Source organism: Saccopteryx leptura, chromosome 3, assembly GCF_036850995.1.
Source record: "Saccopteryx leptura isolate mSacLep1 chromosome 3, mSacLep1_pri_phased_curated, whole genome shotgun sequence".
Lineage (NCBI taxonomy): Eukaryota > Metazoa > Chordata > Mammalia > Chiroptera > Emballonuridae > Saccopteryx > Saccopteryx leptura.
In genome coordinates, this window is record NC_089505.1 from 72,507,363 (window position 1) to 72,522,076 (window position 14,714).

Sequence of the window (14,714 nt, forward strand, 5' to 3'; positions counted from 1 at the left end):
TGAACTTGCACCACTTGATGATGTTCTAAAATGTTTGTATTTTGTGGGCACAGATAATTTCATAACATATTTAGAACAGAATTTTGTTTTAAAGAATATTTTACTGATTTTTTCATGTATTCAATACTGTATTTCTTGTATAGTTTTAAAGTGACCATTATTTAGATTATTGCCCAGAGAATCTTGTTTTGGATTATCTGCCATAACAAGATATGGTCTGTTCAGCATTTACTTACGTCTATTATGTATATAACAGTATATATATAATAAAGGGTGGGGCAAAGGCAGGTTTACATTCATTTGGATGGAAAATAATTAATTAGTAAATAATAATACAAGAATAATCTTTGTTTTATGTACTGTCAACTGTAAACCTACTTTCCCCCTACACTGTACATGTTTTATTTTCAGTTTTGAGATTATTGTGGTTACTGCTCATTTGGTTTGGTTGTATGGTCAAGGGGAGGGGGAGATATCCTTTTCTTGAAGGCTAACATAAGTTTTCACTACATGAAATGGAATTCTAGTGTCTTTTAAACCAGTCTCTCAAAGCCCTGGCCAGTGGCTCAGTGGATAGAGCATTGGCCTGGTATATGGACGTCATGGGTACACTTTTCCTTCAGGATACACAAGAGGAGCAACCAACTGCTTTTCCTCTCTTCCCCCTTCTCTCCCTCTTCCTCTCCCACAGCCAGTGACTCAATTGGTTCAAGTGTAGCCCCAGGCACTGAGGATGGCTCCATTGGAGTGTGTTAGCCTCAGGTGCTAAAAATAGCTCAGTATTTGAGCATCTTCCTGTGACGGGAGGGGAATGGGAAGCATCTATTGGTCTACTTAGTCATGCACATTTTGGTTGCTTCTTGTGAGTTCTCTGACTGGGGATCAAACCTTCAACCTTGTTTTGGAACGTTGCTCCTAACCAACTAAGCTAACTGGCCACGCCCTAAAATTTTAAGTAAACATTTGCTTTTTAAACTTTTAAATTCATTTTATTTATTTATTTATTTATTTATTTATTATTTTTGATGGGAGAGGGGTGAATCTATTCTTTGTTGCAGCTCCTTAGGTGTTCAGTGATTGCTTTCTCATATGTGTCTTGATCGGGGGGCTACAGCAGAGTGAGTGACGATTTGCTCAAGCCAGCTACCTTTGGGCTCAAGCCAGTGACCCTGGGGTCATGTCAATGATCCCATGCTCAAGCGAGTGGCCCCTCACTCAAGTTGGTAAGCCTCTGTTCAAGCTGGATGAGCTCGCACTTAAGCCGGCGACCTTGGGTTTTCGATTCTGGGTCCTCTGGATCCCAGTTTGATGCTCTATCCAATGTAACATCACCTAGTCAGGCTGTCGTTTTTATTTCTTAAACTCAAATTGACCTCTCTGTTCATCAGTAACCAATAGTGTTCTAAGGGAATTTGTGTTATGACCTCCGACAGGTACAAACTTAAGAGTGGTAAAGTGACTGAGCTCTGTCCATAGAGTGTACCACAGATATATGTGCGAAGTGTTCTCTCCACCCGTGCATAGAAGCACTAATTGTGAGCTGCTGGATGTGTTAATTAACTTGATTGTGCTAATATTTCATGTAACATCCACCGGGTACAAGAACAAACGTCGGAGACTTTCAGGAGTATAGATGTAACTTTATTGGCCAGTTTTAACCTGCGCAGGGGCGGATTCCCTGATGCCCAGAGACACCGTTCTCACAAGGAGCTGCAATGGGAATCGCGCCTAGCGCTTACAGCTAAATCTTTTTATAAGCTCAGCAAGCAAAGCAGTTCATAGAAGCAAATGTAGCAGTTAGCTATTGGCTAATTCATAATTATGTAGCATAACAACCCAAATATGGAATGGAATTTTTCAAAATTCTGCAAGTCTCAACACGTATACTGTTATTCTGTGGTCAGTGAGTCAGTATCTTGAACAACCTTGGTCATGGCATTCCTAACGGTCAGAGAAAGGACCTGCCTGTACACTTAAGTTCCCTGTTCTGTTAGTGCTTTGCCTACATCCTGTTATTTTAAACATTCTGATCTTTTCTTGGTCTTTATATTTCACAGACATTTGCATGTCAAAGGATCATAGAGGACTCCTTCAGTTTACATAATTCTTATCTGTCTGTTATGCCTCAGAAAAGCCCGATTGCATAGAACAGCCTGCAGATGTGCTTGGCCTCCCTCCTCTGGGTGGTTGAAGTCTGTGGCCATTCAGGTTCACATTGAATTCGGGCTGACCTTAAGGAAATGTGGAGTCAGAAAATCGTGAGCCATTTCATTTATTAGAGCAAGAAAGAAGCAATCAGCAATTTGCAATCTCTTGTGCTGAGGGCAAGTATCCACAGCCTTATATAGAATACACACACAGGTGGTGCCCTCTGCTAATGCACCAGTCAGGCAAAATACATGCATGAAGGACTAAATGCACTTGTTTACCCAATGCTCTCCTTCACATTGGATTGCTCAGGCATTCTGTAGATATATCTTTTCTGCCTACCTCTTTTCCACCTGCCCCCCTTGAGAAGGTCTCATCCTAATATTTTGGGTGGGTGAGTCCAGCCTCACTAATATTTAAAGAGCTTTGGGTGATTCAAAAAATGTTTTGTTTTGTTTTGTTTTTTAACTTATTGATTTTTAGTGAGAGAGGAAGGGAAAAAGACAGGCAGGCAGGAAAATTGCTCTGTTCCTGCATGTATCCTGACCTGGGCTTGAACCAGCAACCTCTGAGCTTCAGGAGGACACTCTAAACAACCCAGACACGGCATGTCAGGTGATTCTAACCTGCATCCATCCTTGAGCAGCAAGGCTCTGGGGCCTGAGATCTGGGGTGAGGGTGAGGGGACTCTGCTGTGCGTGGGTTTGGTCTGGACGAGGCCTGTGACCTGCAGGGCAGCATCTACTTAGTGGAGGTCCCCACTGCTGAGGTGTGTGTGACCAGGTGGGCAGCGTGATCTGAGGACGGGTGTAAAAAACCACTTGTGTGTCTCTGAGAACAATTTGCTGTCCCAGAATCCCTCTTGTCTGTGGGTAGCAGTCACCATCTTTTTCATACAGAGAGGTCATTCCTGTGTGTGGCTGTGGCACAGGAAGGAGGTATGATGGTAAACAGCGTATCTTCTACTTTCCAGACTGACTTCCGGAAAACCTTGTTGCCTGAGGAAGAAGCCCAGAAGAGGAGGGAAGGAGGCTTCAGCTATGCCTCTTTCTCAGGTAAAATCATATTCTTGGTTCATTATTACGTCTGTCTGTTTTATTGTTTGTTTGTTTGTCTTTAAGATTTTATTTATTGATTTTAGAGAGAGAAGAGAGACAGAAAGGGGGTGGATGAGTGGAAAGCATCAACCTGTGATAGTTGCTTTGTATGTGCCTTGACTGGGAATGCCTGGGGTTTCAAACCAGCAACCTCAGCATTTAAATTCAGTGCCGATCCACTGTGCCACCAGAGGTCAGAGTTGTGGCTGACCTTTTTCAAATGACCTTTAACTTGCTGTTCTTCTCTGACTCTGAGTTGTGCTGCTGATGTTTGTTTACACTCAGCCTGGCCTTTCCCTCAATCTCACTTGATAGATACATGAATTACAACTGCCCTTTTGCTGTTCTACTTGGCTGCCTGACCCCACCCTTAATTACCGGACAGTCGCCCCTTGGACAAAGGAATTCCAGGAAGCTGGTCAATCACTGCTAAGAGGAGTATTCCAGAAAGCCGAAAGTACCAGCACACCCTTGCTCAAGGCTATCCCCAACCCTATAAAATTTTACCTCAGTCTGTTTTTCAGGCCCTTATTTTGGAGAAGTGCCCCGGCAGGTCTTTCTCTTCTAATAAAGCCTGCACACCCGGAGTTCGAGTGCCGTCTCATTCTTACATCTGGTGCTGAAACCCGGGACGGGGCACTGGCTGCCTGGACAATCCCCTTGCCAGCCGAACTTACAACCAGGGAAGCTGTGGACAGCAGCAGCTCGTCCGGGCTAACTCCCTGATTCTGTTCGGCTGTTTGAGCGCAGTTGGGTGACTGACAGTCCAACCCTGTCCTGAACCCTGCCGGACCAGGATGGTAAGGAGTTTCTCCCTCCCCTTCCCTGGTTTGCCTCCAAATTTCTCTCCAAAAACACCCCTTCCTGGTCAGACGGTTTTGACTTTGGATCCCTGGTCTGCCTCTACTCCTTTACTGGACTTCTACGAAAGTCTAGGTGCGCCTAGTCAGGCCCCTCTCCTACATCCTGGGATCTCAGCCTTGGGGTGATGACCTCTTGTCTGAGACTCTCTTTCTGTGGAGATTTTCTCCTCTCAAAACTGACTGAAGGCAGGATGCCCCCTTCTTTCACCAGTCTCCTCTACTGTGGGTTACTCTCAGTCCAAAGCGTCCAACCAGACTCCCCTCAGAACATGGGCTCCTCCCAATCTCAGGCCTCAGAGACTACTCCTCTACTCCTTTGGGACTACTCCTCGGGACTCCTCTACTCCTTCGGGATGCTCACTCTACTCTCCTGGGGTTCACAGTTTGGGAGGTTTCTACTCAGAGTGGTCTGCTTCTATGGACTTCCTCGAAAGTCTGGGTGCCTAACCAGGTTGCTTTCTACTACATTACAATATCCTAAGAGATCTTGACAACTTTTGCCACCGACGGGGAGGACATCAGAGATTCCTTATGTGCAGGCCTCTCTTCTCCCTTCACTCCTGTCCTTACTTAATTTCTGTGCTGCCTATTTTACTTGCAGGCCGTTTTTGGCCAGAGAAACCTCACCTAAAACCTCCACTCCTAATCTTTCCTTATTTTTGGACTCCCAACTCTCTCTCCCTCCTGCCTGACCCCCAGGGGCACCCCTTTCTCAGGACCCTCTCTAGTCCCTCTGCAAATCTCTCTTGCTCCAGTCTCTTTCCTCCAGAAAACCCCCTACCCTCTCTTCACTGAATCCTCTTTCATATTCACTTACAAATACCAGTCTCTCTTTCTCCTCCCTTTTCCACTGTGTCCTTAAATCCCCCCTCCCTCCTCAAAAGCTGTGGCTCCTGCTGCAGTGCCTGTCTCTCTTCTTCAACCCCTCCCCACTGACTTCGGCTGTATTTTACCCATTTCCCTCTCCCCACTAGCTTCCGCTACAGCTATGCCCTTCTCCTCCTTGTCCTCTCCCCTCTCTTCAGAGCTCTAGCACTTTAACCTCCTCCTCCTGCAGATTCTGACCCTCCTTCTTTCCATCCAGGTGTTCACACTGTCCATCCATCTGCTTTCTCTCTTCCTCCCCTCTATGCTGGCAACTCCCTGCCATCTCAAAAAACTAAACAAAAAAAAAAGCAGAATTGTCTATTAAGCTATGTGAGTATTAATCCGTCTTTTCTCTTTGTTTGTCAGAAAATATCTCTAATATAATTTAAATTGAAACAAGTAAAGCACACATATTTAAATTCCTTAATTCATAATTTATATATAAAATCTTTGATTACTGTGTAACTGTGTCTGTTTCCAAGGCCTTAAACCAATAATTGCCCACCTCTTAAATCAAGGCTTACTCATCCCCATGGACTCTACCTGCAATACCTCCATCCTTCCTGTTCAAAAACCTTCAGAGGCTTATTACCTTATATAAGCCTTACACCTAATCAATGAGGCAATAGTTCTCCTCCATCCAGTAGACTTTAATCTCTACAAGTTACTGTCACGTATTCCCTCAAACACCACTCAGTTCACAGTCCTAGACCTCAAGAATGCCTTCTTTACCATTCCTCTACACCCTGACTCTTACTTTCTGTTTACCTTTATTTAAACTGACCCAGACACTAATGCAGCCCAGCAACTTACATGGACTGTCTTACCCCAGGAGATCAAAAACAACCCACACCTGTTTGGGCATGCACTAGCTCAGGATTTAACAACATGCAATCTCAAAACTAATACTCTCTTACAATATATAAATAATCTACTTCTCTCCAGCCTCTCCCTGCCTGCCTCAAGGAGACACACCGCCACCCTTCTTAACTTCCTCGCTATGAAGGGGTATCGTGTCTTCTCTGCTAAGGCTCAATTTCATTCTCAGTCCCTAGTCTATCTAGGCATCATCTTAACCCCCACGACCTGAAGTCTCACCCTAAATCAAACTCAGACCCTCAACAGTCTCCAGCCACCTACCACCACATATCAAATCCTTTCTCTCCTCAGTCTAATAGACTTCTTTAAACACTGAATTCCCAATTTTGCTCTCTTAGTCAAGCCCCTCAGTGAGATATTCTGATCATGGCTTTTAAGGTCTGTAATGACCAAGGAAATAACAGAAAAGGCAAGTAAGGCCCAAATGAAGTCAGGAAATACCAGCTTTAGGCTCCAGTGCCCTATAAGGCTTCATAGGACTCTATCAGGGCCCTACTTCAAGAGTGGAAAGAAAGGTCATTGAACTGAAGCCTGCCAGGCTTCCTGGCCCCACCGGTTGACACATCTGTGTAGTAGAAAGAGGGACACGGCCCTGGCCGGTAGGCTCAGTGGTAGAGCGTCGGCCTGGCGTGCAGGGGACTCGGGTTCGATTCCCGGCCGGGGCACATAGGAGAAGTGCCCATTTGCTTCTCCACCCCCCCCTTCCTCTCTGTCTCTCTCTTCCCCTCCCGCAGTCAAGGCTCCATTGGAGCGGAGATGGCCCGGGTGCTGGGGATGGCTCCTTGGCCTCTGCCCCAGGCGCTAGAGTGCTTCTGGTCGTGGCAGAGCGACGCCCCGGAGGGGCAGAGCATCGCCCCCTGGTGGGCAGAGCGTCACCCCTGGTGGGCGTGCCAGGTGGATCCCGGTCGGGCGCATGCGGGAGTCTGTCTGACTGTCTCTCCCCGTTTCCAGCTTCAGAAAAATACAAAAAAAAAAAAAAAGAAAAAAAGAAAGAGGGACACAAGAAGGTAAGCTGCCCCCTTGCTCCATGGAGGGAGGGTTCAGTATCTTCTAGCCCTGCTCCAGCTACCTGTGACCTGGTCTTGCCTAGCATGCTGGGAATTGCCACCAAAGACCCAAGGACATCGTTCACGAGCCAAAGGTGTATCTTCCAAGTAGCAGATAAGCTGATCTCCTTTGTTGTAAACACAAGGGCCATCTACTGTGCCTTGCCTGAATATTTGAGTTTTATTTATCCATCGAAGATCTCTACTGTGGGTATTGACAGTCTGAGTTTTGTTACTTTATTTAATGTATAGCATCTCCTTTATTCCTCTTGTCTCAATGCCCTATGCCTATTGTAGGCTGGGACCTGCTGCTAATTCCAGCTAGAAGCAGTGGTCACTAGGACTTAAACTCTAACTGCAAAGTGTAAAAATGTAACCACCCTTCCCCTAAGCACATGCAGGATTTATAGGTTATTCAGATAACTGTTCAAAGACTAAGAGTCGATTCCAGCATTACATCACCCAAGGACTGATTTTCACGTGGACAAGTCCACACACACCATAATCCTGACAACTCCCACTGCTGCTAAAATAGAAAAACGGCATGTCTTACTCCAACCACAAACCTGAAGCTGGTTGGTCTATGTATGGCGAATATATAAAAGCTAAAGACTCTTTTAATTAGACTTTGGGAAAAGGGAAACTAGGATAAAAAGAAAGTCAACTTAACTGTCACTAAAGGTTAAAAATGTTTAAATCAGGAGTTCTGACTAGAAAAGGATTGTATGGTTTTGGTAGTAGAAGGTATAAGGTATGGAAATATTTTTGAAAGAAAAGGAAAAGCAAGTTATTATGAAGGCCAGTTATTTCTGGATAAGAAAGTTTATGAAAGTTGAAGGTTTATAAGGTTTGTGCAGGTTGTAGGAGGTTCATACCGAGAAAAAAGAATTTGAACAATTAGAAAACGGGATTTTCAAAGAATGTTTAATTAGTCACCATAACTAACAATCCTCTACTCTCCCCACTTATTGGGATGACTTTTTCCTCCACACTGACCATCTGAAGCTTGGAAACAGAGACACAAAACCGACCCCCTGTCCTTCAATTCTCTATCCACCGCTCATCCGGTATCAACCAATCAGGGGCTTTCTACTTGTGTGAGACCAACACCTATATGTGTCTCCCTACTAATTGGACAGAAACCTGTACCCTAGTCTATCTCACCCCTAATATCAACCTAATGAGCCTCTTTTAATTCCTAGTACATTACCCGTCAATCTAAGGACCAAACTTGCTGTACAGGTAATCCCTCTTCGTATTGCTTTAGAAATCTCTATAAAAATAGGTCTAGGGGCAGGGGGACTGGCCACTTCTCTGTCTCATTCCTACTCTCTCTCTCTCTCTAAAGGCCAGCGAATTTGTAAACATGGAATCAGTGGTTTCACACAAACTGGGTGTCTTGACTATTGCCTTTCATTGGTCCACTCACTCTCCTATTTATTTTTCTAACTTTTGGACCCTGCCTCTTATATGTGTTCACTAGTTTCTTACAGAACCACATGTAGACCTTCACCAATCAGAAAATTGGAAAAATCTATCTAACCCTACACACCAACCCTGAAACCTGCCCTTGCGAAACAGAAAAAATCTAAAACTCTATAAATACACCCCTACTCCCGACCTTTCTCATGGCTAGGACTCATCAAGCAGGGCATCCAAGTTCTCAACCTCACTTCTGTATACAACACTTCTCACTGCTTTCTCTGTGCCTTTTTATTTTTTTTTATTTTATTTATTTATTTTTATTTTATTTTATTTTATTTATTCATTTTTAGAGAGGAGAGAGAGAGGGAGAGAGAGAGACAGAGAGGGAGAGAGAAAGGAGGGGGGAGGAGCTGGAAGCATCAACTCCCATATGTGCCTTGACCAGGCAAGCCCAGGGTTTCGACCCGGCGACCTCAGCATTTCCAGGTCGACGCTTTATCCACTGCGCCACCACAGGTCAGGCCTCTCTGTGCCTTTTTAAACAAGCATCCTATCACCGCAGTTCCTTTACCCTACCTACTTAACATCACCAAAAATCCAGACCCTTTTTCTCTTTCTGGGTTTTCTCTCTTCCAAGAAGACCTCACCTCAACCCTCTCAACTTGCTACACCAATCGGCCTACCCCGTTATGTAATAAGACTATCCCCATCAAAACTTCTCTAACCAGCCCTAATGGAACTCATTTCTGGTGTAATGGAACCATTCTAAAACCCCTAAACACCCCCCCCCCCTTGTGTCCCAGTAATAGTTGCACCACAACTAATATATTATGGAGAGAAAACGTTTTCAAACCAGCTGAGAACAGGCAGGAATAAATGGGCTGCCTTCCTCCCGGTCTTCCTTGGCCTTACCCTTGCCACCTCTATAGTGGCTATAGGGATAGGCGGGGCTGCCTTAGGCCATAGTATATGGACTACTAACCAACTAAAGGCAGACCTGGAACAGGCCCTTGATAATTCAGCCACCTCTCTAGCCTCCCTCCAGAGACAACTGACCTCTCTAGCTCAGGTCACCCTACAAAACTGGAGGGCTTTAGATCTACTAACAGCAGAGAAGGGTAGTACTTGCCTCTTTTTACAGGAACAGTGTTGCTACTACATTAATGAGTTGGGCCTGGTCGAAGAGAATATCAACTCTTTCCAAAAACTTCAAGAACAAATCCACAGTGGCCAGGCCTGTACTGACACCTACTCCAAACAACGATGGAAAAGCCCCCTGTTCTCCATGCTAGCACCAATTATAGGACCAATCCTAATTCTGTGCCTAATTTTAATGCTTGTCCCCTTCTTTACCAAGTTCCTACAGGCCCGAATGAGAGAAAGCTCTAGGATTACCTACAATCAAATATTCCTACACTCCTATCTCCAATACCCCAAGGAGACCTTCACGAGGACAATATCAAATAGGTAGGGATGACAGCAGGGAGAAGCCGCCCCTCAGCCTGAGAATGTTCCCTCCTGAATGTTCTCCAAACCCCCTTCCTTTTCAACCACACATATTCAGTCCTTCTAAAAATTACACCAACAGGTTCCCTGTCTCTATAAATCTCCACATGTCCTCCCATTCGAGAGGAACCAGATCAGCACGTCTCATGAGGCTCATCCAGGAGACCATGTATCACCATGTCACTCTGTCCACTCAGCACTCACAGCAAGCAACTAACAATTATTACCTCGCAAAATTTTTTTACTTCCTCACTCAGGTTTTTGAAGTCATCACCTAGTTCAGACCTCACAGCACGGAATTTGATGACCTCCTTCACTGGATGAGGGACTTGGCTTGGCAAGGTTTTTTTCTTGAGTTCTCTCCAGAAGAAACAATAATTTTCCAAATTTTTTTCCTCTTTCTCCTCATCACCCCTCACCATATATTATAAAATTAATAACTGCCTTTCTTTTATATGTAACCACAGAGTTGAGAAGTGATAGATACATGAATTACAACTGCTCTTTTGCTGTTCCGCTTGGCTGCCTGACCCCACCCTTAATTACCGGACAATCGCCCCTGGGACAAAGGAATTCCAGGAAGCTGGTCAGTCACCCTAAAGAGGAGTATTCCAGAAAGCCAAACATACCAGCACACTCTTGCTCGAGGCTATCCCCAACCCTATAAAGTTTTACCTCAGTCTGTTTTGGGGGCCCTTCTTTCGGAGAAGTGCCCCGGCAGGTCTTTCTCCTCTAATAAAGCCTGCACACCTGGAGTTCGAGTGCCGACTCATCCTTACACTACTCAACTCCGACTCCATCTCAGTGTGACCCAATGACAGGGGACTTGTAAAGAAACTCCCCTGGGCATCATCCTGGGTAAGGCTTCTGCTCTGGGATTGGAAGTGGCGTGTGAGCACTGTAGAGTGGTTGAGGAAGGGAGATTGTCCAGGCACCATGTTGGATGTCCTGTCACTCCCTGTGAATTAGGACAAAAAGCCCAGAGGTCATGGACTAATGTGCACAAGTACCTGATAAGTTCTTGAAAAGGGGCCAATTGGAAATCTTTCTGCTTTTGTAATACATTTGAAGCTACATGAGTGAGTTACTGACTTGAAAATCGAAATGATTAGGAATGGAGCAAATAGTTCACAGACAGACATTTGTGGTAGACAGTGTTTCATTACATCATCCATTTGTGTAATCAACCCACTGCCTGACATTATGAGATTCTTTAGGTTTTTACCACTTCCAGTTCTCAAAGGTTGCATTTTTCACCCTGCACACTGTACCTTTGACACACTGAAGTTTCTGTTCGGTGCAGGTAATAAGGTTCCAGCTGCATTCTTTTGAATAGAAACATTTACCTCCCCTTTCTTCCCCACACACCCATTTCTTACAGAGACTGGCCTCTCTCCATGAAGTAGGTTTTCTTGTCAAAAATCGTTTGGCATATGTACACGGCCTTATTATATGCATTTCCATGTATAAAAATTCAAAATGTTCAGCTTTCTCCTATTTTAAGAATGTTTTGCCTCCCCTGGATTCCTGTAGCTTGATTTTGCACAATACCTTCCCTGGGTTTTTCTTTCTTTTCTTTTTGTGCCGAGATTCCCTTTTCAATTTTGCTATTGATTTCATCCAGTCTGTAGAATGCCTGTCAACCTTCACATTTCAACAATAATAACTCATTTACAACCCTTTATTAAGGGATGCCTTTTTTTCTTTAGTTTTACAGAGAAAGGGGCTGATAGAGACAGACAGGAAGAGAGAGAAATGAGGAGTATCAATTCTTTGTTGCGGCACTCTAGTTGTTAATTGATGGTCATCTCATGTGTGCCTTGGTGGGGGTGTGGGGTTGTGTCAGAAGAGTGAGTGACCCCTTGCTTAAGCCACAGATCTTGAGCTTCAAGCCATTGGCCATGGGGTCATGTCTGTAATCCCACGCTGAAGCTTGTAACCTCACACTCAAGCTGACAACCTCTGGTTTTGATCCTGCATCCTCAGCATCTCAGTTTGATGCTCTGTCCCCTGTGGCACCATCTGACAGGCTTAAGGGATGTCCTTCTGTTGATTTGAAATTTTGATTTTTTTTTTGCAGTGGTTTGTTTTCAGTGTATAAGTCTTTCAGCTTGTTGGCTGTTTTTAATTCCTGTGTATTTTATTCTTTTCAAATCTATGATAAATAGAACCATCTTCCTTAGTATTTTAGATTGCTCATTGCAACTTTTATATACTAGTTGTATACAGCCCACCTTGGCTGTTAGTCCTTGTCTATGCTGTGTATTGTCTCACAGAATATAGCCGGTCCATCGGTCCATATCTCTGTATTTGTGAATTTTAACAATTCCAATTCTTTGAGTCTGTTTCATTCTATTTTTTACTTCGTTTCCCTCCTCTGTTGTCTTCTGCTTAAGTAGCCATGTTGGTCAGCCCTCTTTCTCCACTGTAATTCGGTGTTTTCTAATAACCACAATGTAAATACAGTGGATACATTTTTGTTGTCCCACAGATGGTGAGATACATGTGAGTAAAAATGATAATAAATGAAAGTAGCCAAAAGTATTTGAAAGGATGGCCTCTCTGATTTCAGTTTACTCATTTATTTTTATGTGTGTGCATGAATACATACCTATGCAATTGCATGGTTTTTTATAAAAACTGTTACCATTTCATAAGTTTTATATTTTTTGTAGTTGAAATGCTTTTTAAAATATATTCCGTAGTTGTGATTTTGTTTTTACAATCACATTAATGTTTTGTGTGGATGTAAGGGCCTCGCCATGTGGTGGCGCAGTGGATTGAGTGTCGGCCTTGAATGCAGAGGACCATGGTTTTAAACCCTGAGGATGCTGTCTTGAGGACAGGGTCACTGGCTTGAGCCCAAGGTCACTTGCTTGAGTAAAGGTCCCTGTCTCAGCTAGAGACACATCCCATCAAAGTACATTTGTACATATGAGAAAAGAATCAATGAACAATGAAGGTGCTTCAACGAAGAATTGATACTTTTCGCCTGAGCAGGTGGTGGCACACTGGATAGATCTTCGGACTGGGATGCAGAAGACCCAGGTTTGAGACCTCAATGTTGCCAGCTTGAGCGTGGGCTCATCTGGTTTGAGAAAAAAAAATCTCACCAACTTGGACCCAAGGTTGCTGACTTGAACAAGGGGTTACTCAGTCTGCTGTAGCCCCCTGGTCAAGGCACATATGAGAAAGCAATCAATGAACAACTAAAGTGCCACAACAAAAAAATGATGATTGATACTTCTCATCTCTGTCCATTTCTATCCCTCTGTTCCTGTTCGTGTCTCTCAACAAGAGAAAAATCAAAATCAGGTAGATGGAAGAATAGTAATGCATGTGTGTTGTAGTAATAGCCACGATGAGTCTATTATGGGGTCTTTGAATGGGAAAAATTATGGAATTGAATAAATGATAGACAGAGACTTAAAGATATATACATACAGATAGTTCAAGAGGATGGCGTTGCAAACAGTCTCTACTGCTCCTAAGCTGATGCAATGGCTGCTCCACAAAGTGCATCAGTTTTTATTCAGGAAAAGACATGGTCCATTAGCAATTCAGTTCTTTCCGAGACAACTCAAAGACAACCCCCACCATACCATTTAAATCTAACTTTACACCAATAAGAAATTAGCTTCCAGCCTCTTCCAGAGAACATGGGTGGGATAAGGGACAATCAGGTATAGCTCTTTGTTAATTAGGAGGTGAGGTGCGGGGTTAGCCCCAACACCTCTGTCCCCAAGATATCCAGATTTTAAAAACACCCTGTTTATATTTCGGTCTCCAACAGGTCCCTCTTCTGTATTTTTTAAAACTTTAATTCGTGTGCTGTGATTCATGCTCATCTGAATTCCCATGTTCCAATTTGGAGGCAGACTGGAAAAATATAAACAACAAAATTAAAATAGTCAATGCTAAGAGATACTATAACAAGTTTCCTAATACAATGAAGTGATTAAAGCCTATTAGATTATCAATTAAAATCTTAACTAATACAACAGGATCTAAAATTTTTACAGTCTCAAATGTCCTTAACATGTTCATGTAATTTCACCTAGTCCATGTTGACACCATCACCGCTTCATATTACTTGTAAATGTAACCCAACCCCATTTCAGTCTGAGAACTGTCCCAAGGAGCAGGAGTCACACACATTTAGGAAAAGTCCACAACAATTTACGTGGACTGTCTTACCTCAGGGGATCAAAAACAGCCCACACCTGTTTGGGCAGGCACTAGCTCAGGATTTAGCAGCATGCAATTTCAAACTAGTACTCTCTTACAATATGTAAATTAAAAAAAAAAAAAATGAAGATAAACTTTCTTATTACTCCAAAGAAATATATATAATCAGTTTATGGCTGAGATCAAGTGTAGTATCTGTTCATAATAGTTTAATATCTGCTAAGTCCTTTATTACAGTACAATATATTGAATGTAGTTTTGAAATGAATAAATGAAATAAAAACTTGCTCTGTCAACTCCATGCATTTACCTGGTATTGTAGTATTTATGGGAATAATGAAGGGAGAAAAACAGGAAAGAAGGAACACATAATACATTGAAGATTGCATTATATTCAGATATTATTGACCTAATAAGTGGTTACAAGAAAGGGGATCTGGCCCTTCAGGGCTGCTCTCAGCTTGAATTTGTATAGAAAAAAATTCAAAACATGAGTCCAGGTGATTTTGAGGGGTTGGGGGTGATAGAAACAGAGAGACAGAAAAAGGGGCAGATAGGGACAGACAGAGAGAAAGGGAGAGAGATAAGACGCATCATTCTTCATTGCACACCTTAGTTGTTCATTGATTGCTTCTCATATGTGCCTTAACGGGGTGGGGAGCTACAGCAAAACGAGTGACCCCTTACTCAAGCCA

General features: G+C 43.4%; 1 non-coding gene across 1 annotated transcript; it reads left to right on the forward strand.

The window, feature by feature from the left end:
• The first annotated feature begins 14,178 nt into the window (after positions 1-14,178).
• On the forward strand, positions 14,179-14,366 carry LOC136401768 (U2 spliceosomal RNA). The gene has a single exon (XR_010750755.1). It is a non-coding gene; the product is annotated as a U2 spliceosomal RNA (small nuclear RNA).
• The last annotated feature ends 348 nt before the right edge of the window (positions 14,367-14,714 follow it).